At 40.9% G+C, this 27375-nt stretch overlaps 1 long non-coding RNA gene across 1 annotated transcript in view; it reads right to left on the bottom strand.

Annotated features, from left to right (window-relative positions):
• Positions 1-2704: 2704 nt before the first annotated feature.
• Positions 2705-27375, bottom strand: part of LOC138991814 (uncharacterized) — a 58138-nt gene continuing 33467 nt past the window's right edge. The window contains exons 2-3 of the long non-coding RNA XR_011467704.1: positions 3883-4036; positions 2705-2842 (exon numbers count right to left, since the gene is read on the bottom strand). This is a non-coding gene — a long non-coding RNA (uncharacterized lncRNA). The remainder of the gene's footprint in view (positions 2843-3882; positions 4037-27375) is intronic.

Here is a 27375-nt window from a genome sequence, read left to right as displayed (position 1 = left end):
TTTACCATCTGAGCCACTAGGGAAGCCCTAGCTACCAGAGCAAAGCTAACACCACTGGGTTATGGCTGGATCTGTATGCCAGGGCTCCCATGACAAAGCACCATCCACTAGGTGGCCTAATCCACAGAAACATTCTTTTCCCATCTGAAGGCTAGAAATCCAAGATTAAGGTGATGGCAGGGTTGGTTCCTTCTGAGAGTTGTGAGGGGGAATCTGTTCCAGGCCTCTCCCCGACCTTGTAGTTTGCTAGAAGCCTTTGGTATTCCCTGGCTGGTAGGTCCATCATGCTCATCTTTGTCTTCATGTGCCTTTCACGTACTCCCTGTGTGTGTCCATCTCTGTGTCCAAATTTCTCCTTTGTGTAAAGACACCAGTCATACTGGATTATGGTCCACCCTACTCACCTCAACTTAACTTGATCATCTGCAAAGAGCCTGTTTCCAAATCAGGTCACAAGTACTGGGGGTTAAGATTTCAACATCCTTTGAGTGAGTGAGTGAAAGTTGCTCAGTTGTCTCCGACTCTTTGCAACCCCATGGGCTATACATTCCATGGAATTCTCCAGGCCAGAATACTGGAGTGGGTAGCCTTTCCCCTCTCCAGGGGATCTTCCCAACCCAGGGATCAAACCCAGGTCTTCCGTATCACAGGTGATTCTTTACCAGCTGAGCCACAAGGGAAGCCTTCAACATCCATTTGTAGGATATAATTCAACCTGCAACAGATGAGGACATCAGATTCGCAAAGTTAAGTAAGGGTTTCAGCTTTGATCAGTAGCATCCTTTCTATACTTGTGTTTTAATCAGATGACATCAAGTTAGGGACTAGATCAAATTAGCTATTGCAGATGTTTTCAATCCTGCTTCTTCAGGATAAAATACATAAAAATCTCTTCCAGTGATTTTAAATATTCGTCAATATTTGGGGGTTTCCCCAGTGGCTCAGATAGTAGAGAATATGCCTGCAATGTGGGAAACCCAAGTTCAATCCCTGGGTTGGGAAGATCCCCTGGAGAAGGGAATGGCTACCCACTCCACAATTCTTACCTGGAGAATTAGATGGACAGAGAAGCCTGGCAGGCTACAGTCCATGGGGTCCCAAAGAGTCGGACACGACTGAGTGACTAACATTTTCACTTTCAATATTTTTGTTTAGGCCAGTGAAAACATTTTCCTTCCATATTAAATGATCTCCTACGCTTTTTTGAGAAATTAGAAAGTGAAAGTGAAGTCGCTCAGTCGTGTCTGACTCTTGGCGACCCGTGGACTGTAGCCCACCAAGCTCCTCCGTCCATGGGATTCTCCAGGCAAGAATACTGGAGTGGGTTGCCATTTAAGAGGAGGCCTATTGGTGTTTTCCAGAACTCAGCCATCTTCCTAGACATTATCAATTGTAGATTATTGTCAGGAAGAATGTCTCTCTGTCAATCTCAATCAAATTAAAATAGCAAACGTGGTATAATTTCTACTTTCCAATATCCATTAGAAATGCTTAAAACAACATCAGTGGTGATTTTATAATGATTTTCAATGACTCATCCAACATTTTCTTATGCTGGGCATTCATTCATTCACACACACACACACACACTTATTCAGTTGGTGATAGCCAACCCAAATTTAGTGCAAGAAGTCTGTATTCAGCCATAGCCTTCATTCCAATTAAAGGTAGTAATACTGGAAGCCTTCACAGATATTAATTTTCTGTTTTTCTTTAATACATTTTTTTAGCATGGATAGCAATAGCAGTGTTAGTCACTCAGTCATGTCTGACTCTGCGACCCCATGAACTGTAGCCCACCAGGCTCCTCTGTCCATGGGATTCTTCAGGCAAGAATACTGGAGTGGATTGCCATTCCCTTCTCTAAAGGATCTTCCTGACCTAGGAATCAAACCCAGATCTTTTGCATTGCAGGCAGATTCTTTACCATCTGAGCTACAGGGAAGATCCAGATTTGGCACAGATGCTTTTGAGCAGATATTTTCTTCTATGCCTATATTTCCAAAGTTTCGTCACTTTAGGCTCCAGCATTTAAGACTTGGATTTTAGGGGTTTTGCAAGCAAATTGTAGTAGGGTAATAAGTGAATTAATGAATGAACTCAAGATCACTTTTACTGAAGAAGGTGGTTTTCAGCCAACATCATCAATTCCCATTATTCCCTGTGATAGAACTAATTTCTAGGACTTTTACCATTAAAATACTCCTGAGTAAATATATCAAACTGATAGTTATAAGAATACTACTTTTGCTTTGGGTTAAATTTATAAATTTTTGTACTAAGTTAACACATTGGAGAAGGAAATGGCAGCCCACTCCAGCGTTCTTGCCTGGAGAATCCCAGGGACAGGGGAGCCTGGTGGGCTGCTGTCTATGGGGTCGCACAGAGTCGGACATGACTGAAGCGACTTAGCAGCAGCAAGTTAACACATACATATTATATGGAATGTGTTTTGCCATCAAATTTGTATCTGCCATCACATTAACTCTATACTAAAATATTTATCATTGACCTGAAATCATAGGAATCCTTACCTCCACATGATTATGTGAAGTATATCATGCCATTTACTGGGTTTCCAAAGCTCTAGGACGTGGAAGATAATTGGATGCTGGAAAAAGCAGTCTTAGTTCCAAAGTTTCCCCTCTACCATACAGAAAGGTTGGCAATCCCAGCTCCATCCCCCAGAGGCCACACTGAATCTGGAATATCAAATACATTTGGAATATCTCTGTCTCCAGTGGTTGGAAATGGTCATTGACATTCAGACAGGGAGTCTCCTTTTTTAGCATTTCTTTTCTCTAGAATTTACCTTCAATATGACTGTCATCGCTGAAAGGACCTAGGAAAACAAAAAGGATGAGAATAAAGAATGACAATGCAGGAGCACGAAGGAGGGCTGAGCAATCAGAACATGACTTTCCATAATGTCTGAAAGGTTATAAGGCAGCTATCTTTCAGAATTATTTTATGTATATACCTAATTGATTGCCATGTCATTAAGTAGAAGTTTTGATCTATTTCATTTTTTCTCAAGCTGCTACGTGAATTCATATTCATCATATAGCTGAGAGAAGCTTTCATTTTCCATGGATAGTACAAGGAACGAAAGAGGGGTAAAGACTCAGAGGCAAAGAAAAGAAAGGAACAGAACTCAAGATTCAGAGAATTCTAACAACGCACCCTGGAGCCACTTGGCTCAGCATCAGGTCGCAGGCGTAGGGCCGCTCGCCCGAGTGGACGCGCCGGTGACTGGCCAGCAGCACTCCACTACAGCGAAGGCTGTGGAAGTGGCTGGGAGGGTAGACTCCAGGACCCAATCTGAGACAAAACTTCCTCCTGCGCTTTCTGGGGATAAAAATCCTGTTAGAATTACACTGTTGAGATGGGATAAATGCCTTATATAAACAGGACAGAAGTGGCTCTTCTGGGTGATGAACATGAAGCAAAGGATGGTGTGCAGGACCTTGGTCAGGGTCCAGTGCCTCCCGGATGATGTCATGGCCGTGAAATACAATTCATCATGATATCGTTGGATTAAGGATTGCATTAAGGAGTCTACAGAGAGCTCAGACCTCCTTTTTGAGGTGCTAGAGGTGTCGTATTGGGTGTGAGCATCAAAGATTTCCGTGCATTATATGAGTGTTGCACAGACAGACATACCCCTTTAGAGTGGTGGTGACAAGGCTACAGCAATGAGGAAAGCAGCCTTTCCATGCAAGTGTCTTCTGGTCGAAGGCCGTCTCTGTCATTCTGATCCAGAGGCACTGGTGCCCATGGACACTTGGGATATCCTAGTGATTACCCCCTGAAGAGACCTTCTTGTGGTGAGACTATCTCACTTGACCTCAAATAATACAGTCTAAACAACGAGATACCTACCTCGTGATTTCGGGTGTCCATCAAGTATGCAATAGAGAACACTCAAGCACAGCCAATACCTTCTTGGCATCGTGTAAACTTGTTGGCTGGACTGAAGATAGATATTCCATTTCTGGGTATTCAAATGTCATTTCTTAAGATGGTTTCCCAGTTGCTACAGAAACATTCAAACCAGAAGTCCACGTGAGGATACATTTCTCAAGCCCAGCAGAAGACCTGCAGTGGAAGCCCTGCAGAGGCAGGCTTTGAATATGGTGGACAGCCAGGAAGTACGGCCCCTCCTGTTATCACAGGCTGTGCTCAGCTGGAGTAACTACCCTGCAGAGCTGCAGAAATGGCTCCAGGTTGGGGGACAATGGGATAGCAGAACCAAACCTGACTAGCTCCTTTCCACTAGTAGACCGGGCGGATTCCCCTGTGGTGAGGGTAGCGTCCCTTGTATCATACAACCCGCCTCACTGCAAATTGCACCTCCCTCCCACATTTGCCATTACTTGCAATGGGCCTGCTTGAGAGACACCAAGAGGGAGAAGGAATAAACAGATATATTCATGGGTTTTTCTCTCCCGTCCTTGGACAGGGACCTGCCACACCTTCATGTTCCTGCAGCTGAACCACCATTTGTGGCTGCCCTTGGAAGGAGGTGAGGGCAGGTCCCGACCCTGGCTCCTGCCTAGTGTCACAAATGCCTATCAGTTCAGGAAATTCAGGGGTTGATAATAACAGCAGTAAGAGAGTACTGCAAAATAATCAGAACAATAAGAAACGTTATTGAAAGTTTATTATATTCCAACCACAGTGAGTGGCATCGCCAACTCAGCAGACATGGGTTTGAGGAAGCTCTGGGAGTTGGTGATGGACAGGGAAGCCTGGCGTGCTGCAGTCCATGGGGTCACACGAGTCGGACACGCCTGAGCGACTGAACTGACTGATGCACCATGCCACACACTTTACATCTACTATCTTTCTTATTCTCACAAAAACTCTGTGAAGTAGATAGTATTGTAATCTCAGGAATGTGAGATGGATAGGCTGAAATAACCTCCCTAATATCACATATTGAGTGAGTGGCAGAAGAAAGATGAAATTCAGTTCCATCAGATATGAAAGCCCACAATCTTAAACATGGTGTGGAAACACACAGACATTTTACATATACATATATCCGTTATGTACAGATGAGGAAGATTATTCTCTGAAGAGAGATCTTGCAAGGCTCTCTGCTGCTGCTGCTGCTGCTGCTAAGTCGCTTCAGTCGTGTCTGACTCTGTGCAACCCCATAGACGGCAGCCCACCAGGCTCCCCCGTCCCCAGGATTCTCCAGGCAAGAACACTGGAGTGGATTACCATTTCCTTCTCCAAGCCTGCAAGGCTCTCTACTTACCTACTAAACATCCATTCTCCCCTACTTTTTTAATAATCAAAAGCCTGATTTGCAGAGTGTGTCAAATTTGCCAAACTAGAAATTTTGGTTTCCTAGCCATTTTTGCAATTACAGGTGATCCTTCAGTCTTACTCAATGAGACAGCACTGGAAAGGAATGTACTGCGAATTTCATTCAGGCTAGAATATGCATTTGACACTTGAAGGTATGGGGCTACTCACAAACTTTGGGAGGAGATTTCCACACAATAAGGATGGTTAGTTAGTTAGTTCAGTCGCTGTCATGTCCGACTCTTTGAGACCCCATGGACTGCAGCATGCCAGGCCTCCCTGTCCATCACCAACTCCCAGAGCTTGCTCAAACTCATGTCCATCGAGTCAGTGATGCCATCCAACCATCTCATCCTCTGTCATCCCCTTCTCCTCCCACCTTCAATCTTTCCCATCATTAGGGTCTTTTCCAATGAGTCAGTTCTTTACATCAGGTGGCCAAAGTATTGGAGTTTCAGCTTCTGCATCAGACTTCCAATGAATATTCAGGACTCATTTCCTTTAGAATTGACTGGTTGAATCTCCTTGAAGTCCCTTGGAGATTGCGAGTCTCCAAGACTTGCAAGATTCTCAAGAGTCTTCTCCAACACCACAGTTCAAAAGAATCAGTTCTTCAATGCTCAGGTTTCTTTATTGTCCAACTCTTATATCCATACATGACTACTGGAAAAATCATAGCTTTGACTAGATGGACCTTTGTTGGTAAAGTAATATCTCTGCTTAGTAATATGCTGTCTAGGTTGGTCATAGCTTTTCTTCCAAGGAGCAAGTGCTTTTTAATTTCATGGCTTCAGTCACTATCTGAAGTCACAGTGATTTTGGAACCCAAGAAAATAAAGTCTGTCACTGTTTCCACTGCTTCCCATCTATTTGCCATGAAGTGATGGGACTAGATGCCATGATCTTAGTTTTCTGAATGTTGAGTTTTAAGTCAGCTTTTTCACTTCCTCTTTCACTTACACCAAAAGGCTCTTTAGTTCCTCTGCACTTTCTGCCATAAGGGTGGTATCATCTGCGTATGTGAGGTTATTGATATTTCTCCCAGCAATCTTGATTCCAGCTTGAGCTTCATCCAGTCCAGCGTTCCCCATGATGTACTCTGCATAGAAGTTAAGTAAGCAGGGTGACAATATACATACAGACTTAACGAAATGCTTTCCCAATTTGGAACCAGTCTGTTGTTCCATGTCTGGTTATAACTGTTGCTTCTTGATCTGCTACAGATTTCTCAGGAGGCAGGTAGGGTGGTCTGGTATTCCCATCTCTTTAAGAATTTTCCACAGTTTGTTGTGATCCACACAGTCAAAGGCTTTGGCGTAATCAATAAAGCAGAAGTAAATGTTTTTCTGGAACTCTCTTGCTTTTTTGATGATCCAGTGTATGTTGGCAATTTGATCTCTAGTTCCTCCACCTTTTCTAAATCCAGTTTGAACATCTGGAAGTTCAAGGTTCATGTACAGTTGAAGCCTTTGGAGAATTTTGAGCATTACTTTGAGTATAAGATGAGTGCAATTGTGCAGTAGTTTGAACATTCTTTGGCATTTCCCTTCTTTGGGATTGGAATGAAAACTGACCTTTTCCAGTCCTGTGGCCACTGCTGAGTTTTCCAAATTTGCTGACATACGGAGTGCAGCACTTTCACAGAATCATCTTTTAGGATTTGAAATAGCTCAACTGGAATTCCATCATCGTCTACTTGACTTTGCATTCCAGGATGTCTGGCTCTAAGTGAGTGATCACACCATCGTGATTATCTGGGTCATGAAGATCTTTTTTGTATAGTTTTTCCATGTATTCTTGCCACCTCTTCTTAATATCTTCTGCTTCTGTTAGCTCCATACAGTTCCTGTCCTTTATTGTGCCCATTTTTGCATGAAATATTCCCTTGGTAGCTCTAATTTTCTTGAAGAGATCTCTAGACTTTCCCATTCTATTGTTTTCCTCTATTTCTTTGCATTGATTGCTGAGGAAGGCTTTCTTATCTCTCCTTGCTATTCTTTGGAACTCTGCATTCAAATGAGTATATCTTACCTTTTCTCCTTTGCCTTTAGCTTCTCTTTTCTCAGCTATTTGTAAGGCCTCCTCAGACAACCATTTTGCCTTTTTGCATTTCTTTTTCTTGGGGGTGGTTTCGATCACTGCCTCCTGTACAATGTCATGAACTTCTGTCCATAGTTCTTCAGGCACTCTATAAGATCTAACTCCTGAAATCTATTTCTCACTTCCACTGTATATAATCTTAAGAAATTTGATCTAGGTCATACCTGAATTGTCTCGTGGTTTTCCCTACTTTCTTCAATTTAAGCTGGTGGAAGCTGGCAAGATGGTGGAGTAGAAGGACATGTGGTCATCTTCTCCTGCAAGAACTCCAAAATTACAACTTGCTGCTGAACAACCATCCACAGGAGAATGTTAGATCCCACCAAAAAAAGATATCACACATCCAAGGGCAATGGAGAAGCACCAGTAAGATGGTAGGAGGGGCAAAATCACACTTAGAATCAAACCCCATACCTGCCAGAGACTCTTGTAGGGCTCAAACAAAACCTTGTGCACACCAGTACCCAGAGACCCCACAGAGACTGACCAGACCTGTGTCTGAGTCTCCTGCGGAGGCACGAGTCAACAGTGGCCTGCCACAGGGGCAGGGGCTCTGCGTGCAGCTCCCTGGGCACACAGCCTGTGGCATGAGCCCTCTTGGAGGAGTCGCCCTTGAGCCGCCAAGCAGAAGACCCACAAACTGCAGAACAATTATACCAAGGAAATTCTCGCACTGTTAAGAAAGTTCTAGAACCCACAACAGATTTCCCAACCTGGGGATCTGGCAAAGGGACTGGGAATTCCCAGAGAATTTGACTTTACAGGCCAGTGAGATTTGATTACAGAACTTACAAAGGACTGGGGAACCTGACTCTTGGGAGGCACAAACAAAAGTAAGGATGATAGAGCGGGGCATTGGAAGAAACTGGAGGCCCTGATGGCACCAGAGTCCTACTGAATAATTTCTCAACTTTGTCTGATAAAAAAAGTCTTATTTGTTTAAATCATTGTTTCATGGATTTTCTTCTGCTTTAAGCAGAATATATTCCTAATCGATGTAAATATTAATGAACACTAGTTTCATATTTGATAGCTCAAATTTGAGAACTAGAAACTCTTTTTTCCTAAGTCTTGTTGTAAGGCGGTTACTTGGTAGTGAGAGGGTAACAGGCAGGAAGGCCAGGGGTCTCCAAACGGAGGAAATAGGCTGCAAGTGTCAGACATTTTTTCTCTCTCTATTAAGTGGCAGGAGGAAACAAACTACTTGTGTTGTATTTTTTCCCCTTCTCTATACAAATTTTAAAAGAGGTTTCTTTTAAAACTCTGTGTTGCCTTGACGACTCCTGGCTCCACCTGAACTTAACTTTTCTCAAACCCTGAGCTAACCCATGCACTTTTCTTAGGGAAATGTTTGTCTTAAGCTATGTTAATGTTCTATGCATTTACCCGAGACTCCGTCTTCAGGTTGGTTCCACCTAAGACTCGGAACTGATTTGACAAACCTATATGTTTTACTCATGCCTTGCTCTCCTAATCTATGTTAATGAAACTACATTTACTTGGAAACCTGCCTCTCTTCATGGTTCATGTCCATCATTTTATGGCCTGGGATGACTCACCTGGTGCCAATGTTATCTCAAAATACATGTTGTGGGTGAGGGGCCTGGTGCCAGTCTCTGAGGTTTGAGACATCTCCTTTCTATAATTCACAGCTTGCTAGTAACTATATAACATCCTATCCAGTTAAAGACTAGCAGAGGAGCACTTTCTGCCCTCCCCTGACATCTATGTCAGAAGCTTTCCCTATCTCTTTTGTACTTTAATATAACTTTATCACACAAAAGCTCTGAGCCCCGGATTGAATTCTTCTCCTCTGAGGCCACGAGTCCTGGCGTCTTTCACGGCTGAGCAACAACCTTTCAGTAGTGAGCTCGTGTACACTGTGGCAGTACTCCTCCCAAACTACAAGACTTTTCTTCCTTTTTCTCTTGCTTTATTTGTTATTTTATTGTTATAAGTTTGAGATATTATATGTAATTCTAATAGTAATCACATGGGAAAATCTTGTATTAATAGTAATTTTTATGAAAATTTTATTGGAGTTATAGTTCATCTATAATGTTAGTTTCTGCTGTACAGCAAAGTGAATCAGTTATGCATATACATATATCCACTCTTTTTTAGATTCTTTTCCCATATCAGTTGTTACAGAGTACTGAGTCGAGCTCCCTGTGCTGTACAGCAAGTCCTTATCAGTTATCTATTTTGTACATAGTCAGCTTCCCTGGTGGCTCAGAGGGTAAAGAATCTGGCTGCAATGAAGGAGGCCTGGGTTTGATCGCTGGATTGGGAAGATCCCTCGGAGAAGGGAATGGCTACCCACTCAAGTATTCTTACCTGGAGAATCCCATGGACAGAAGAGCCTGGTGGGCTATAGTTCATGGGTCACACGGAGTCAGATATGACTGAGCAACTAAGCATGCATATATATATAGTAGTGTGTGTGCGTCAACCCCAATCTCCCGATTTATAAAACTTTTCCATAAGCCACTCCTTGTGGTTAAAGCAGCAACACAATAATGCACCAAAAAATACCGTGTCCCAGGCACATCACAGCTTTGGTGCTGCAACCTGATTAGTTAAACTGAATTACCAGGGGATCGTGGGGAGGAAATATTGTGATGGCTCCTGCTGCTCTCCAGCCAATTTGCACATTTTCCTAGAATTATTTTAGATGCTATTATCACCCAAACACCTGCTGCTACACAGGCAGGAAAACAAGCCAAAAACAAATGAGAAAGCAAAACAGACTAAATTAAGGACAAATGAGCATAATCCCTAAGTACAGGATACAAATTATAGCCTTCAAATTTGAGGGCCAGTTCTCCTGGTTATTAACCAGTCTCTACGGCACTGTAAGTGCCCAAACTGAAAAAAGGAGGCAAAACCATCCAGGTAATTTCCATGTTGGTTTCTCTTCTTTTTCCTCTATGTTTTCTGCAGAATGAAAAAATATATATATTTCAAAGGATAATCCTTATCTACTCTCCTCTTTTTCCAGCTAACTCAACTGCTACTTTATTTTGTTGTTGCTGTTCAGGCACTGAGTCATGTCTGACTCTTTGTGACCCCATGGACTACAGCACCTCAGGCTTCCCTGTCCTCCACTATCTCCCTGAGTTTGCTCAAAGTCATGTCCATTGAATCAATTATTCCATCCAACCATCTCATCCTCTGTGGTCCACTTCTCCTCCTGCCCCCAATCCCTCCCAGCATCAGAGTCTTTTCCAATGAGTCAGCTCTTTGCATCAGGTGGCCAAAGTATTGGAGCTTCAGCTTCAGCATCAATCCTTCCAATGAATATTCAGGGTTGATTTCCTTTAGGATTGACTGGTTTGATCCTCTTGCTATCCAAGGGACTCTCCAGAGTCTCCACAGCACCACAGTTTTAAAGCATTGATTGTTCAGCATTCAGCCTTCTTTGGAGAAGGCAATGGCACCCCACTCCAGTACTCTTGCCTGGAAAATCCCATGGATGGAGGAGCCTGGTAGGGTGCAGTCCATGGGGTCACAAAGAGTCGAACACGACTGAGTGACTTCACTTTCACTTTTCACTTTCATGCATTGGAGAAGGAAATGGCAACCCCCTCCAGTGTTCTTGCCTGGAGAATCCCAGAGATGGGGGAGCCTGATGGGCTGCCGCCTATGGGGTCGCACAGAGTCGGACACGACTGAAGTGACTTAGCAGCAGCAGCAGCAGCCTTCTTTACAGTCCAACTCTCACATCCATACATGACTACTGGAAAAACCATAGCTTTGACTATATGGACCTTTGTCTGTAAAATAATGTCTCTGCTTTTTAATATGCTGGCTGGATTTGTCATAACTTTTCTTCCAAGGAGCAAGCATCTTTTAATTTCATGGCTTCAGTCACCATCTGCAGTGATTTTGGAGCCCAAGAAAATAAAAAATCTGTCACTGTTTCCATTGTTTCCCCATCTATTTGCCATGATGTGATGGGACTGGATGGCATGATCTTGGTTTTTTTGAATGTTGAGTTTTAAGCCAGCTTTTCATTCTCCTCTTTCACCTTCATCAAGAGGCTCTTTAGTTCCTCTTTGTGACTTTATTTACAGCAGTATTTTTACCCAAAACATCTTTTAGTCATCTCAAAAACCACACACATACACAATACTCAGAAGTAGGGATGAAATATTGATATTAAACATAACTTCATATGATTTAAATACTGAAAGCTGTTGGTTTTTTGGGGTTTTTGTTTTTTGGGTGTTTTTTTTTTTTTGGCTCTGTTGACTCAGTGGACAGGAGTGGGGAACTGGGAGAACTCAGAGATTCTAAACTGAATAATTTAAGACTGGTTATTAGGATAAACACTACATTTCCAGCCCCTTTCTTTATTCCTAAGATTGCTCATGCAAAAGTTTCCTCTACGTTTCCTTCCTAATTGAGTTTGGGAGAAAGGAACCAAAGGAGAAAGACATCAAGACCCAAACTCTGCTTCTTGTTGCCAGCCCTGTTTAGAGAGATAACTTTATTCATCACTGCTTCAAAGCAGGGTTGACACCTGCTTATCACGACACAGGCCTTCAGAACAGGGACCAAAGTATCTTCTCAAGGGTCACACACAGTTGTTCTGGGAAAGTGTGTTGTATACCACGTACAACTGGGAAGGAGAAAGTCAATGAAACATAGGAAAGTGCTGATGGAATCTATGAGAGAGACAGCAGGGTTGGTGGGAGGAGGTTTTAGAGTGGCCATAGTACTCTTGCCTAGAAAATCCCATGGACGGAGGAGCCTGGTGGGCTGAAGTCCATGGGGTCGATAGAGTCAGACACGACAGCCACTTCCCTTTCACTTTTCACTTTCATGAATTGGAGAAGGAAATGGCAACCCACTCCAGTGTTCTTGCCTGGAGAATCCCAGGGACGGGGGAGCCTGGTGGGCTGCTGTCTATGGGGTCACACAGAGTCGGACACGACTGAAGTGACGCAGCAGCAGCAGCATAGTAGGGAAAAGTTTCAAGGACAGAGAGATCAAAAGAGGATATTTACAGAAAGCTTTGTGTCTTGGGCGAAAGTGCTTGTGCTGCCGTTTGAAAACCTGCAGTGCTGATGGACATGATTCTTCAAAGCTTCAGTAATGGCCAGTGATTCCTTGGGAGTAACATGAATCCTCAGGTGACCAGGACTCCACCGGTTGTATGTTGGGGGCCACCACACAGGCAGTATGAACGTAGGCCCAGTCCTGGCCTATGCTGAGACAGAACACAGCAAAGATCCAAGCCCCAGAGTGCCCCGTCAACCACCCCCACCCCAACTCCCAGAAAAATAGTGTCAAAGACCATCAGATCGTGTCAGACACCAAACATACGCTGTGAGGGTTCTGGGAATATCACTGCAAGCCCAGACTGACAGTTTGGGGAAGAACACCATTTTAAATTGTTCTTCGGAGAAAACCAGATGGAGGCAGCATTATATGAATTCTCTAAATTTATGGAAGTCTAAAAATTTGTTCACGAAATTACCTCCTGAAAATTGGGTTTTAAGCTAGACCTAATCAATGATCTATAACTTTCTTTAGGAACTTAGTCTTTCTTTTTTTTTTTTTCTGGAAGAAGTGAGGGGAAAAAGGCAGATAACTTGAGACTGGATTGTCTCTTGCCCGTTCCAGCATACTGAGATATTTTGAACTGTAGTTTTACTTTGGGCCTTGAAATGGTCCTGTCTGCTGACTATTGGGCTTCCCTGGTGGCTCAGAGGTTAAAGCATCTGCCTGCAATGCGGGAGACCTGGGTTCGATCCCTGGGTCGGGGAGATCCCCTGGAGAAGGAAATGGCAACCCACTCCAGTACTCTTGCCTGGAGAATCCCATGGACGGAGGAACTTAATGGGTCACAGTCCACTGGGTCACAGAGAGTCGGACACGACTGAGCGACTTCACTTTCTTTCTTTCACTTTCTGCTGTCTATTAGAAAGGAAGAAAAGATTTTCAAGCACAGCTGACGGATGTTAGAGGGCCAATGGCAGTCCCGTGATCCCTGCTTCCCTCATGCCCTTTCTCCTCTTGAGAGTGGGCTGAACCTAGTGATGCATTAGTGAGTAAAATATGGCAAAGGCAATGTGATGTCATTTTCAAATGCAGGTTACAAAAAGACTATGGACTCCGTCTTGGGAGCAGCCCATCGGGTCGCAAAAAGTCGGACACGGCTGAGCTACTGAACAACAACAACAAAATAAAGCCACAGTTGAGTTCGCTGAAAAAAGAGGAGAGGAGATACGAACGTATCCTGTGAAATATTTTTTTTTCCATTCTGCAGAAAACATAGAGTAAGAAGAAGAGAAACCAGCATGGAAATTACCTGGAAGATTTTGCCTCCTTTTTTCAGTTTGGGCACTTATAGTACCTTCAGTTCAGTTCAGTCGCTCATTCGGGTCCGACTCTTTGTGACCCCATGAATCGCAGCACACCAGGCCTCCCTGTCCATCACCATCTCCCTGAGAGACTGGTTAATAACCAGGAGAACCGGCCCTCAAATTTGAAGGCTATGATTTGTATCCTGTACTTAGGGATTGTGCTCATTTGTCTTTAATTTAGTGTGTTTTGCCTTCTCATTTGTTTTTGGCTTGTTTTCCTGCCTGTATAGCAAGCCCATTCCAGGAGCTACATGATCTGTACAACTTTAATACCTTTTCACAAGAGCACTCTTGAACACCTCATTAGGTTTTCACTCCTTGCCAGATTCTGCCCTGAAACACACCCTTTGATGCTTGTGAAGCAGAGTGTCAAAAGGTTACATCTTGGGGGTCTTTTGAGCATGCTGACATAGGGATTTTTTATCATTAGAGAACATATATTAAAAGATACGATGCCTTTGTTATACACCGTTAAAAGCAATAGCATCTTACAGTGGCTGCTTCTAGAAGTAACAGTGACTGCGAAAGGCACAGAAGGGCTTCAGCTGATACTGCGGCGTTGTTTGCGTCTAGGCTGCTAATACGGGTACTTTCCGTTTCCGAGACTGCGTCAAGTGTACATTCATGATTTGTGGACTTTCCTGTATGCACACCATCCTTCAACTAACCTGTCACTAAAAGCAAACAAATGATAGATACTTGACATCACTGTCCCACCCGTTTGGGGAAGACTAATTTATTCAAATATTCATGAGGCACTAAATAAGAGCGGGGGACTATTCCAGATGCTATGTGACAGGGCTTTTCTCTTCCTCCAGGAGTTTTCTAATCAGTAAAAGAAAGAGAAGTAACCCATCACTAATCCATGTGCAGACTTCCCTGGTGGCTCAGTGGTAAAGAATCTGCCTACCAACCCAGGAGACAGGATTCAATCCCTGGGTTGGGAAGATCCCCTGGAGAAGGAAATGGCAACCCACTCCAGTATTCTTGCCTGGCAAATCCCGTGGACAGAGGAGGCTGGTGGGCTACTGTGCATGGGATCACAAAACAGTCAGAAAAGTCTTAACAGTTAAAACAACAAACTCCATGCACACTGCAGTGTTAATAAGTGTGTGCTCAGTCGCTAAGTCATGTCCGGTTCTTTTGTGACCCGATCCAGGACTGGAACCTGTGTCTCCTGCATTGGCAGGCAGATTCTTTACAGCTGAGGCGCCAGGGAGGTCAATACATAAATAATATGAAATAATAAGTATCAGTTTTATAGGAGTGTTGTGGATGCAGCATCAGGGTTATAGAAATTGGAAGAAGGAAAGGTCACTTTTGGTGGTGAACACCATGGTATGAATTTTCTATTGCACCCCCTCCCCATCCAGAGTCCTGAAACAACTGTCCTATTGATGGGCCTTAACTAGGTGATTGGAAGCAGATAGGGAAGCAGCCAAAGGCTTTAAGACAAAAACAGAGCACAGCTGGTTAGAATCCCAGTCCCACCACTCACAGACTGTGTAAAGCCATGGGCAGGTTACTCAGAGTAATCTATTATTGGTCGTATTTTCCTAGCCCTTCTCTCCTTTCAAATCAAAATCATTAAGGAGAAGTGGGTGGACCCTTTCTTTCCTGATTCCAAACTTGTGGCTACAGAGGAAGCAATCAGTCTTAGCGCCCAATCCCCACCCACTCTCACTGCTCCAGGAATGGGTGCACAGATCAGATCAGCTACTCAGTTATCGCCTATCGCTCTTAAGAGGAAAAATTATGGGGTAAAAAGCAGCCAAGAGCCATGTTTCCAGCCATACACAAAAGCCAGTGTGAAAGATTGAAACTCATATGCAGAAAGATGCAGGGAGAGTGAAGAGCCAGCAGGAGACTTCTCCCAGCAACACTGCTCTCTCTGTTCCAGAACACTCTGGGGCTCAGCCTTGTCCTTGCCCTTTACATAGTCTGGGATTTACACCAATTAATTCCCCATTTTGCCTTTACTAATTCAAACTGGGTTTTTGTGATCTGCAATTAAAAGAGCCATGACTAACACATTCCCCTCGCTGAACTCTAGTTTTCTGACTGCAAAATTGATAATGCAGCTATATAATGCAGAAGTTTGAAACAAAGGCAAATTATCACTACATGTAAAGATAGTTGTTCAATGTTAACCCCTTATCATCAATGTCCTGCCAATGTGAGAATTCATGTCATCTATTCAAGAATTCTTCAAGCTAGGATGAATGTGTATTGCCTCTGACTTTATACAGCAGCTGGACAATCCATGAACCACACTCCCATCATCTGATAAAGGTAAAAGGCAGACTGATCTCAGATATTTCTCATGACTCTCCTTTCTTTTCCTCTGATCAGCTCTCATTCCAAACTCATTCTCCTCTCACTCACCAGAGTGTTCCCCATGCCAAACTTGACGCCACCTCTGATCTGTTAGGATTCCACGCTTATTCTCCACAGCATCTTGAGGTCCAACATGCTGAAATAATTTTTTTAATTGATAGGTCTCAAATACCATCCCTCTTCCCAAGGCAAATGAAGCATACAGTTAATTTGGCCCCTTGAATTTCAACCCCTGATAACATCTGTGTGGTCAGCACCTCTTGGTTTAGCTACTAACTCAGTTTTCACCCTTTTTCACAGCAAGAGTTCCAACAGCCTCAGATGACATCCAAAATACCACAAGATTTATCAATTATAGCTAAAATTCGTTGAGCACTAACGTGACAGTTTCTGTACTAAGCTCCATGTTTATTCCATTGACTCCTCGCTGCAACACTACAGGGTCGGTCCTTTTATTTTCCTTTGTTACCAGACAAAGAAACTGAGACAAAGTAATATAAAATTTTCAAGATTTCTATGGCTAGAAAGCTATAAAGTCCATAGTTAAATTCAGGTAGTTGGATGCTAGAAATTAGATCCTAAACACTGTTCACAGTTATGAAATAAACTATAGGCCTCAGATTTCAGCTATGACCCTCCCTTTCCCTTCTCATGCCAGGAATATTGGTATACAAGTTTGCTTATAATGTTTCATAGACTCAAACTAAGAGAAAAACACTACTGTGTTTTCCACTCCTCCCACCGTTAGGGATATTTCCATCCCAGGAAACACAAAAACATGTTCATGTGAGGTGAAAACTTGGGCATCAAAGTATTTAGTAGAGAGATTTACTTATGAAAATGTTGGCAAATTCAGACTGACTTGTCAAATAAAAAAATATGACAAATGTAAAGAGAAAAAAAAACTGTGAAATTACCTAAGTTATACAGTTTGCATTAATCTCCTCTTAGTAGAAAAACAACTTTCTCCCATAATTCTCATGCTCACAAAGCATGTTGCCTGCCTTTAGAAACGAACTTTGTGAAAGCCAGGTTATAGTTGTCTTGCTTGGGAGTGAGTAGTTGGAAGAAATGCTCAAAGTTTCACAGATCTTAGGAAGCAGAACCAGACAGGGTGGCCCTCTTATTTCCAGTCCACCCACTCGGGGACATCATGCATATGTTTATCGTTCACAACAGCGGCAGGACGGAGTGTTCATCTTCTTCCACTCTGGCCACGACTGACATGGCTGGGATCGCCCATCAATGGATAGATCATCTTGATAACGTGGAAGATAATGAAAATAATTTCTGGCTGACTCAGAAACCATGTCATTGATGAAATGGTTATTACTATTAACCATGGAAGGAAAGGTTATGGGGAAGGCACTTTAATGAGCTCAGAGACCTCTGTTTATCCTCAATTTTAAAAAGACAGCACAGTCTTGCTGAAAGAACATGGGCTTGGGGAGACTGAACCTGAGCCCTGATTCCATAAATTACCAGAGTTTGACACTGACAAAGTCATAGTGTTGTGACTTTGGAATATAATGATTTTTTGCTGTTGATGGGGCAGAATAAGAAAGAGAAAAATAACCATGAAAAATAAAACCAAAACATAAAATAAAATTAATAAGTCCAAACATGGGTATTGTCAAAAGACTCAGATGGAGAAGGATAGTCCACAATAGATAAATCAATGTTTGTCAAGTGTCAGAGTGGGCCCTTACATGTACACCAAGCAGTCAATCAATGCTACATATTGTTATCAATTTTTTAGGTTTATAAAAATTTTCAATTTTTAATTGAAAGTTGGGGCTTCCAACTTATACAGAAGTCTCTGTATGCAGTACATGAATTAATTAAATATAAATTTGACAGAATGTTAACCATAAGTGGGGACCTGTGCTGCACTTGGTTTGTCACTTTGACTTTTATCTAGTCATTAACATGAATGATATTCAGATCAGATCAGTCGATCAGTCGTGTCCAACTCTTTGCGACCCCATGAATCCCAGCACGCCAGGCCTCCCTGTCCATCACCAACTCCCGGAGTTCACTCAGACTCACGTCCATCGAGTCAGTGATGCCATCCAGCCATCTCATCCTCTGTCATCCCCTTCTCCTCCTGCCCCCAATCCCTCCCAGCATCAGAGTCTTTTCCAATGAGTCAACTCTTCACATGAGGTGGCCAAAGTACTGGAGTTTCAGCTTTAGCATCATTCCTTCCAAAGAAATCCCAGGGCTGATCTCCTTCAGAATGGATTGGTTGGATCTCCTTGTAGTCCAAGGGACTCTCAAGAGTCTTCTCCAACACCACAGTTGAAAAGCATCAATTCTTCGGCACTCAGACTTCTTCACAATCCAACTCTCACATCCATACATGACCACAGGAAAAACCGTAGCCTTGACTAGACGAACCTTTGTTGGCAAAGTAATATCTCTGCTTTTGAATATGCTATCTAGGTTGGTCATAACTTTCCTTCCAAGGAGTAAGCGTCTTGTAATTTCATGGCTGCAGTCACCATCTGCAGTGATTTTGGAGCCCAGAAAAATAAAGTCTGACACTGTTTCCACTGTTTCCCCATCTATTTCCCATGAAGTGATGGGACCCAATGCCATGATCTTTGTTTTCTGAATGTTAAGCTTTAAGCCAACTTTTTCACTCTCCACTTTCACTTTCATCAAGAGGCTTTTTAGTTCCTCTTCACTTTCTGCCATAAGGGTGGTGTCATCTGCATATATGAGGTTATTGATATTTCTCCCGGCAATCTTGATTCCAGCTTGTGTTTCTTCCAGCCCAGCATTTCTCATGATGTACTCTGCATATAAGTTAAATAAACAGGGTGACAATATACAGCCTTGACGAACTCCTTTTCTTATTTGGAACCAGTCTGTTGTTCCATGTCCAGTTCTAACTGTTGCTAACTGACCTGCACACCAATTTCTCAAGAGACAGATCAGGTGGTCTGGTATGCCCATCTCTTTCAGAATTTTCCACAGTTTATTGTGATCCACACAGTCAAAGGCTTTGGCATAGTCAATAAAGAAGAAATAGATGTTTTTCTGGAACTCTCTTGCTTTTTCCATGATGCAGCAGATGTTGGCAATTTGATCTCTGGTTCCTCTGCCTTTTCTAAAACCAGCTTGAACATCAGGAAGTTCATGGTTCACATATTGCTGAAGCCTGGCTTGGAGAATTTTAAGCATTACTTTACTAGCGTGTGAGATGAGTGCAATTGTGCGGTAGTTTGAGCATTCTTTGGCATTGCCTTTCTTTGGGATTAGAATGAAAACTGACCTTTTCCAGTCCTGTGGCCACTGCTGAGTTTTCTAAATTTGCTGGCATATTGAGTGCAGCACTTTCACAGCATCATCTTTCAGGATTTGGAATAGCTCAACTGGAATTCCATCACCTCCACTAGCTTTGTTCATAGTGATGCTTTCTAAGGCCCACTTGACTTCACATTCCAGGATGTCTGGCTCTAGGTCAGTGATCACACCATCGTGATTATCTGGGTCGTGAAGATCTTTTTTGTATAGTTCTTCTGTGTATTCTTGCCATCTCTTCTTAATATCTTCTGCTTCTGTTAGATCCATACCATTTCTGTCCTTTATCGAGCCCATCTTTGCATGAAATGTTCCTTTGGTATCTCTGATTTTCTGGAAGAGATCTCTAGTCTTTCCCATTCTGTTGTTTTCCTCTATTTCTTTGCATTGATCGCTGAGGAAGGCTTTCTTATCTCTTCTTGCTATTCTTTGGAACTCTGCATTCAGATGTTTATATCTTTCCTTTTCTCCTTTGCTTTTCACTTCTCTTCTTTTTACAACTATTTGTAAGGCCTCCCCAGACAGCCATTTTGCTTTTCTGCATTTCTTTTCCATGGGGATGGTCTTGATCCCTGTCTCCTGTACAATGTCACGAACTTCATTCCATAGCTCATCAGGCACTCTATCAGATCTAGGCCCTTAAATCTATTTCTCACTTCCACTGTATAATCATAAGGGGTTTGATTTAGGTCATACCTGAATGGTCTAGTGGTTTTCCCTACTTTCTTCAATTTAAGTCTGAATTTGGCAATAAGGAGTTCATGGTCTGAGCCACAGTCAGCTCCTGGTCTATTGGTGAGTATTTAAACAATTTCTCAATAAAAAGATACTACATTTCCTCCACAATTTGTAGCTTACTGAAATTTCTAATGTATTAAGTTATTTAAGCTGCCAGAAAAGTCATTCTGAGTAGCCTTATTTTAACATCATTATCAAAGGCTAGACACTGTGAAGAGTTTGTACATCTTACTTACACGGTATTTTGCTTGAAAAGTAAAGGGAAATTTCCAAAGGAATTTGCCAATCAAGTTATTTTAAATCAAATTATCTTGACTTACATTATAGTTTTAGAACCATGCAACCATTTATAATGGCTTATTGATGGTGACTTCTATTCATTACACTTAAGATCTCTACTTAGTGACTGAGCACTAAGCAAGTAAGCAATCCTTTACCTGCCCAGAAAAAAAAGCACCACATATAAAGGAAATCTGCAAACTTTCATTTTAAATTTGGGTCTTACTAAAGACAACCAGTCCTTAATAATTCAAGTTTGCATTTTCTAATTTTTTTTTTTTTTTTTTGTAGCACACATTTATGCCCTATTTTTGGCCTTCTTTTTCTTTGTCAGACTGGTAATGGCTCACGCAGCAGGGGTCCACTGTAGGGATCTTTTCCCATCACATAGAAGTGCAGCCTCTGAAGTGAATGATTTCACAGCCAAGAGAGGCTGAGCGGACTTTCGATCACACAAGCTGTTAATTTCCCAAAGGGGATTCGGTCAGGGCAGTGAAGTTCATGGATTTGGAGAAAACTTAGTGAAGCTTTAACAGTGATCAAGACCTCAACTTTGGCATCTTGTTTTAAAGCTAGAAACAAAGCCAAGAAAAGGCTGTGTCAGAGCAAATAGAGTCAATTCTAAAAAGGAGGTTCTGATAGAATTGCCATTTTGCAGCGCCAGCATATTCTTAACTTCATTACACTTGAAATTATGAAGAAATCCCCCAATTTTTGTTTATATGAGTTATATCCATCAATATTTATAGTATTAGAAATTAGAACAGGGAAATATTTTAAGTATTTATTGATTGATTTTAGAATACATTCATTATATTGTTATGGCAAAAATAACACATTGTGTGAGAAATAACTATATTTTCCCAAACAAAAAGATGGAGAGTAGCATCATTTTACATTTTTGCAAATCCCTTTAATGTCCTGCTTAATAAAAACAATTGGATTCTTATATCAGCTTCTTTTATTTAGCCAAATATTATGTGTTTTTGAAGTATGTAAAGAAAATCAGGCCTCACCAAAATATGTAATTAGAAAAAGAGGAGTATTTTAATAGCCTTTCAGATATTTTTGGATTTTCTTTTTTGATGCAATGTCAAAACCAAACAAGCTACAATAAGGAATCTGAAAAAAATCTTAGTTAACTAACTTTGCTTGCTCTGTGACATTAAAATCCATTGGTCTATCCTGCACTCTGAGTGGATCTTTTAATCATGAATCATTTGTAGCATGAGATGGTCATTTGGAAAATACTTGTTCTCTGACTTTTGCATATCTCCAGAATGTTAACACATTTTATTATAGAATATCAAAATAATATTAGTTGATAACACCATTGATCTCATCAGAAAAAGTCCTTGTGAAACTGTCAAGATCACATATCAAATGCAAGTTTTCTAAAATTCTGATTTTCATGTGAAAACTTGAGTGACAGCTCACTTCATTGATTTTTGAAAAAATATTTGCCAAATACCCAAGTCAGAATAACCATGGTTTGTCTGTCAATAGATCTTTCAAGTAACAGTGGAATTCCCAGTCTCATGAAAACAGTTTTAAACTCAAAATACACATGTGCTTTATGTATGCTGCTGCTGCTGCTAAGTCGCTTCAGTCGTGTCCGACTCTGTGTGACCCCATAGACGGCAGCCCACCAGGCTCCGCCATCCCTGGGATTCTCCAGGCAAGAACACTGGAGTGGGTTGCCATTGCCTTCTCCAATGCATGAAAGTGAAAAGTGAAAGTGAAGTCGCTCAGTCATGTCTGACTCTTTGCGACCCCATGGACTGCAGCCTACCAGGCTCCTCCGTCCATGAGATTTTCCAAGCAAGAGTACTGGAGTGGGGTGCCATTGCCTTTTCTGGCTTTATGTATACTTACCATTATATCACTCTGAATATTTTAAAAGTGTTGTCTAGGGTGATTTAATAAGACTAATAATTTTACTAGTTCACAAAGGACATTCTTGGGCTTCCCTGGTGGCTCAGATGGTAAAGAATCCACCTGTAATGCAGGAGACCTGGGTTTGATCCTTGGGTTGGGAAGATCCTTTGGAGAAGGGAATGGCTATCCACTCCAGTATTCTGGCCTGGAGAATTCCATGCAGGAGCCTGGTGGGCTACAGTCCGTGGGGTTGCAGAGTCAGACACGACTGAGCAACTAACACACTAAACAAAGGACAATCTTAAGTAAAACTGATGCTTGTGAGTGTAGCCATGAAGCATACAGTGACTGCTAACTAATACAGTTTGGTAGAAGCGCCTTGAGTTGCACTTTAATACCAGTCACTTCACCCACTACAGCTTTGCACCATCAGCACAAATGTCAACATGATGCAAAAGGCAAACATCATCGTGTATCGATATTATTATGAAAATAACTCCAACATCACGAACCTCCTGAAAGACTTTTGAGTATCCCAGACCCCTGTGGGCCATATTTTGAGAACTGTTGTTCTAGAGAATTCCAGTCCTGTTCAGTGGGACCAGTTTTTAAAAGCCTGTTAAGAAGGGCCTGATGTCTTCAGTTTCAGCTAACCTTTCATGAGCTAGCTGAGAACCAAAAAACTGGGCCCCTAGTTGCCTGATGATATAAGATCCTCAGATATTCTCAAATTAGAAAAATACAAAATACAAAAACTTAGTTCATTTTTAAAAACAAAACAGCTGAGTCATTACATTATTTAAAACTTTTAAGCCCCGTTAGTGTTCTACCAAATTCTACATCACCGTGTATAAAATTCTATAAACAGTGCAATAGTTAGATAGGAACAAAAATTAAGATGACACCATAATTTAGAAAATCTTCAGTGTAACAAACCACGTATCTTGCTCTTTCATTCTGAACTTGCCTAAATATGTCCAATATCTATGCATAAAATTTTACATAGATATACATTATCTGTTCTGAAACCCCTCTTTTTTTTACAGAGAACATAAGTTGAAGCTCAAAGAATTTTCACTTGAACCCTAGAAACTTTGAACTGAAGCAGTCTTTTAGATCACCTAGTTCAGTCTTCCTTCTTAGTGAATTTCCTCCTTCTTAGATGAGCTTCCAGGCTTGCTTTGAACCCCTCCAGTAACAAATAGCTCACTGCCTCAGGAGGCATTACTGCATTTCAGACAGGCCATCATCAGCAATTTAGGTATTTTTCTTTAGATTGAGTCAAACAATTCTTAGATATGCTTCATAATTTAATATAGTATTTCTCTTTCCTAAGACCATATTAGGTTTTTCAGCATTCAAAGCATATTGTTAGTCTATGGTGGCCAGATAGTCTCTGAAACCCAGAAATCTTTCATACGAGTTGTTATTAAGTCTATTTAAACCCATCTTTGGACTGTACTATTGTTATTTTTCTTTCATGGTTAGGTTTTATAGTTAAATTTCATATGGATCATTTTGATCCACAGTCATCTTCTTATGATCAATTTCAACTTCAATTTATTCAACACTAATTGACATTACCTACAATGGTAATACAGGGGTGTAGGGGTTAATCATATCTTCATCTAACTTTGTTTCTTGCTAATGGTGTAATATTCACATATAACCTACACACGCCCTCCCGTGTGCTTTATTTTTATTTGTTTCACTTTTGGCTGTGCTGGGTCTTTGCTGCCATGAGCAGGTGTCTCTACTTGGGGCACCCAGAGGTTCCTGTCTAGCTGTGGTGAGCAGGCTTCTCCTTGCAGTGGCTTCTCTCGTGTGGAGCACAGGCTCAGAGCACATGTGCGTCGGCAGTCGCAGCACGTAGGCTCAGGAGCTGGGGCACGTGGGCTTAGCTGCCCCACAGCAGTGGGGCCCTACTTCCCAGACCAGGGATTGAACCCATGTCCCCTGCATTGGCAGGTGGATTCTTAACCACTGGACCACCAGGGAAGTCCTTTAATTTTGCTTCTAATAGAAAAATAACAGGAGAATAGGACTGTGGCATGACACCAGAGCTACACATTTATTCAATCATATTAGTCAAGATTTCATAGTACTGTTCTAGGACCTTAACTAACTACCTAGCATAAAGGAGAAGAAAGAGAAAGGGACAAAAAGTCTATTAAAGCAATACTGGCTAAAAACTCCTCAAACATGGGGAAAGAAATGAACATCCAGATTCACAAGGCCTGAAAGAAGCAAGATAAAAAGGATATATGAAACAGGAAACAAGAAAATGACAACTAAGTATTTACCTGTCAACAATTATCTTAAATGTAAATTGATTAAGTTACCCAATAAAAAGACATAGAATTGCAAAATGGATAAAAAGAACAAGATCCAATAATAAGCTGCTTATAAAAAAACTCACTTTGTATCAACCTAGAGGGGTGGGATGGGGCAGGAGACGGGAGGGAGGTTCAAAAGGGAGGGGACATATGTACACCCGTGGGTGATTCATGTTGAGGTTTGACAGAAAACAACAAAATTCTGTAAAGCAATTATTCTTCAATTAAAAATAAATAAAATTTTTAAAAAAGAATTGTAGTAAAACAATGACACACCAGAGTGTCTACATGCCTGTCATATATTTACCTATCTGATCACCTCTCTATAAATTAAACTATTGAAATACTGACTAGGGTGCAATAAACAATGCAATGTAATTGGTTTTGAATTAAAATTTTTAAAAAACTCACTTAACTTTAAAGAAACTCATAAACTGAGAGTGAAGGTACAAAAAAAAAAGAGTTCAAACAAATAGTAATGTGCTTACATCTTTAGATTTTAAGCAAAAAACAGACGAATGGGACAAAAAACGGCATTTGATAATTATAATCAATCCATCATTAAAAAACAACAATTATAATATTTATATACCCAACATTGGATCATGTAAATATATAAAGCAAATATCAACAAAACTAAAAGGAAAAATAATAGCAATATGATAAGCACTGGAGACTTTAACATCATATTCTCAACAATGGATAGACCATCCAGACAGAGAATCAATAAATAAATAGTGTAATTAAATATAGACCAAATGAACCTAAAAGGCATATATTGAACATTGTATCCAAAATCAGCAGAATACACATTTTTCTCAAGTACACACAGAACATTTGCTAGGATAGATTATAGGTAAAGCAACAAAATAAGTCTAAACATATTCAAGGAGATAGAAATCATATAAGGCATCTTTTCTGACCACAAAGTTAAAAAAAAAAAAAAAGTAACTGGAAACCAATAACAGAAGAGCCAGGAAATTCACAAATACATGGATTTACAGAAATTAAGCAACACATTCTTGAATAACCAATGGATCAAAGACTAAAAAGCAAGAGAAAATTTTTAGAAATGTCTTGACAAATGAAAATGAAAATACAACATACCAAAACTTATGGGATGCATCAGAAGTAGGAGTACAGGAAGTTTATAGTAATAAATGAATATATCAAAAACAAAAATTTCAAATGAACAGCTTAACTTTTCACCTCATGGCACTAGTAGAAGAAAAAGAACAAACTAAACCCAAGGTTAGCAGAAGAAAGGAAATAATAAAAATTAGAGCAGAAATAAATAGGAAAGTAATAGAAAAGTTTTTAAAAACTAAAAGCTGGTTCTTGAGAAGACTTTTTTTTAATGACAAATCTTTACCTAATCTAACCAAGGTAAAAAAGAGAAGAGAAAGTGTTTCCAAAGCACGTATCTGATAGGGCATTAATATCCATAGTGTAAGGAATTTGTGCAACTCAATATTTAAAATGTCCTTTTTAAAAATGGGTAAGAACCTAAATCAACATTACTCCAAAGGGCCAAAAGGTACACGAAAAGGAGCTCGAGAACAGTAATCATCAGAGACATGCAAATCAAAACCACAAACCCTAAAGACTCCACCAGAAAATTACTAGAGCTAATCAATGAATATAGTAAAGTTGCAGGATATAAAATCAACACACAGAAATCCCTTGCATTCCTATACACTGGAAAATAGAAAGAGAAATTAAGGACACAATCCCATTCACCATTGCAACAAAAAGAATAAAGTACTTAGGAATATATCTACCTAAAGAAACTAAAGACCTATATACAGAAAACTATAAAACACTGGTGAAAGAAATCAAAGAGGACACTAATAGATGGAGAAATATACCATGTTCATGGATTGGAAGAATCAATATAGTGAAAATGAGTATACCATCCAAAGCAATCTATAGATTCAATGCAATCCCTATCAAGCTACTAACAGTATTTTTCACAGAGCTAGAACAAATAATTTCACAATTTGTATGGAAATACAAAAAACCTCGAATAGCCAAAGCAATCTTGAGAAAGAAAAATGGAACTGGAGGAATCAACCTGCCTGACTTCAGGCTCTACTACAAAGCCACAGTCATCAAGACAGTATGGTACTGGCACAAAGACAGAAATATAGATCAATGGAACAAAATAGAAAGCCCAGAGATAAATCCACACACCTATGGACACCTTATCTTTGACAAAGGAGGCAAAAAATATACAATGGAGAAAAGACAATCTCTTTAACAAGTGGTGCTGGGAAAACTGGTCAACCACTTGTAAAAGAATGAAACTGGAACACCTTTTAACACCATACACAAAAATAAACTCAAAATGGATTAAAGATCTAAACATAAGACCAGAAACTATAAAACTCTTAGAGGAGAACATAGGCAAAACACTCTCTGACATAAATCACAGCAGGATCCTCTATGACCCACCTCCCAGAATACTGGAAATAAAAGCAAAAATAAACAAATGGGATCTAATTAAAATTAAAAGCTTCTGCACAACAAAAGAAACTATAAGCAAGGTGAAAAGACAGCCTTCAGAATGGGAGAAAATAATAGCAAATGAAGCAACTGACAAGCAACTAATCTCAAAAATATACAAGCAACCCCTGCAGCTCAATTCCAGAAAAATGAACGACCCAATCAAAAAATGGCCCGAAGAACTAAACAGACATTTCTCCAAA

Source organism: Bos mutus, chromosome 1, assembly GCF_027580195.1.
Source record: "Bos mutus isolate GX-2022 chromosome 1, NWIPB_WYAK_1.1, whole genome shotgun sequence".
Lineage (NCBI taxonomy): Eukaryota > Metazoa > Chordata > Mammalia > Artiodactyla > Bovidae > Bos > Bos mutus.
Note: the sequence above shows the minus strand (reverse complement) of the source record. Positions and strands in the feature narration are given on the sequence as shown.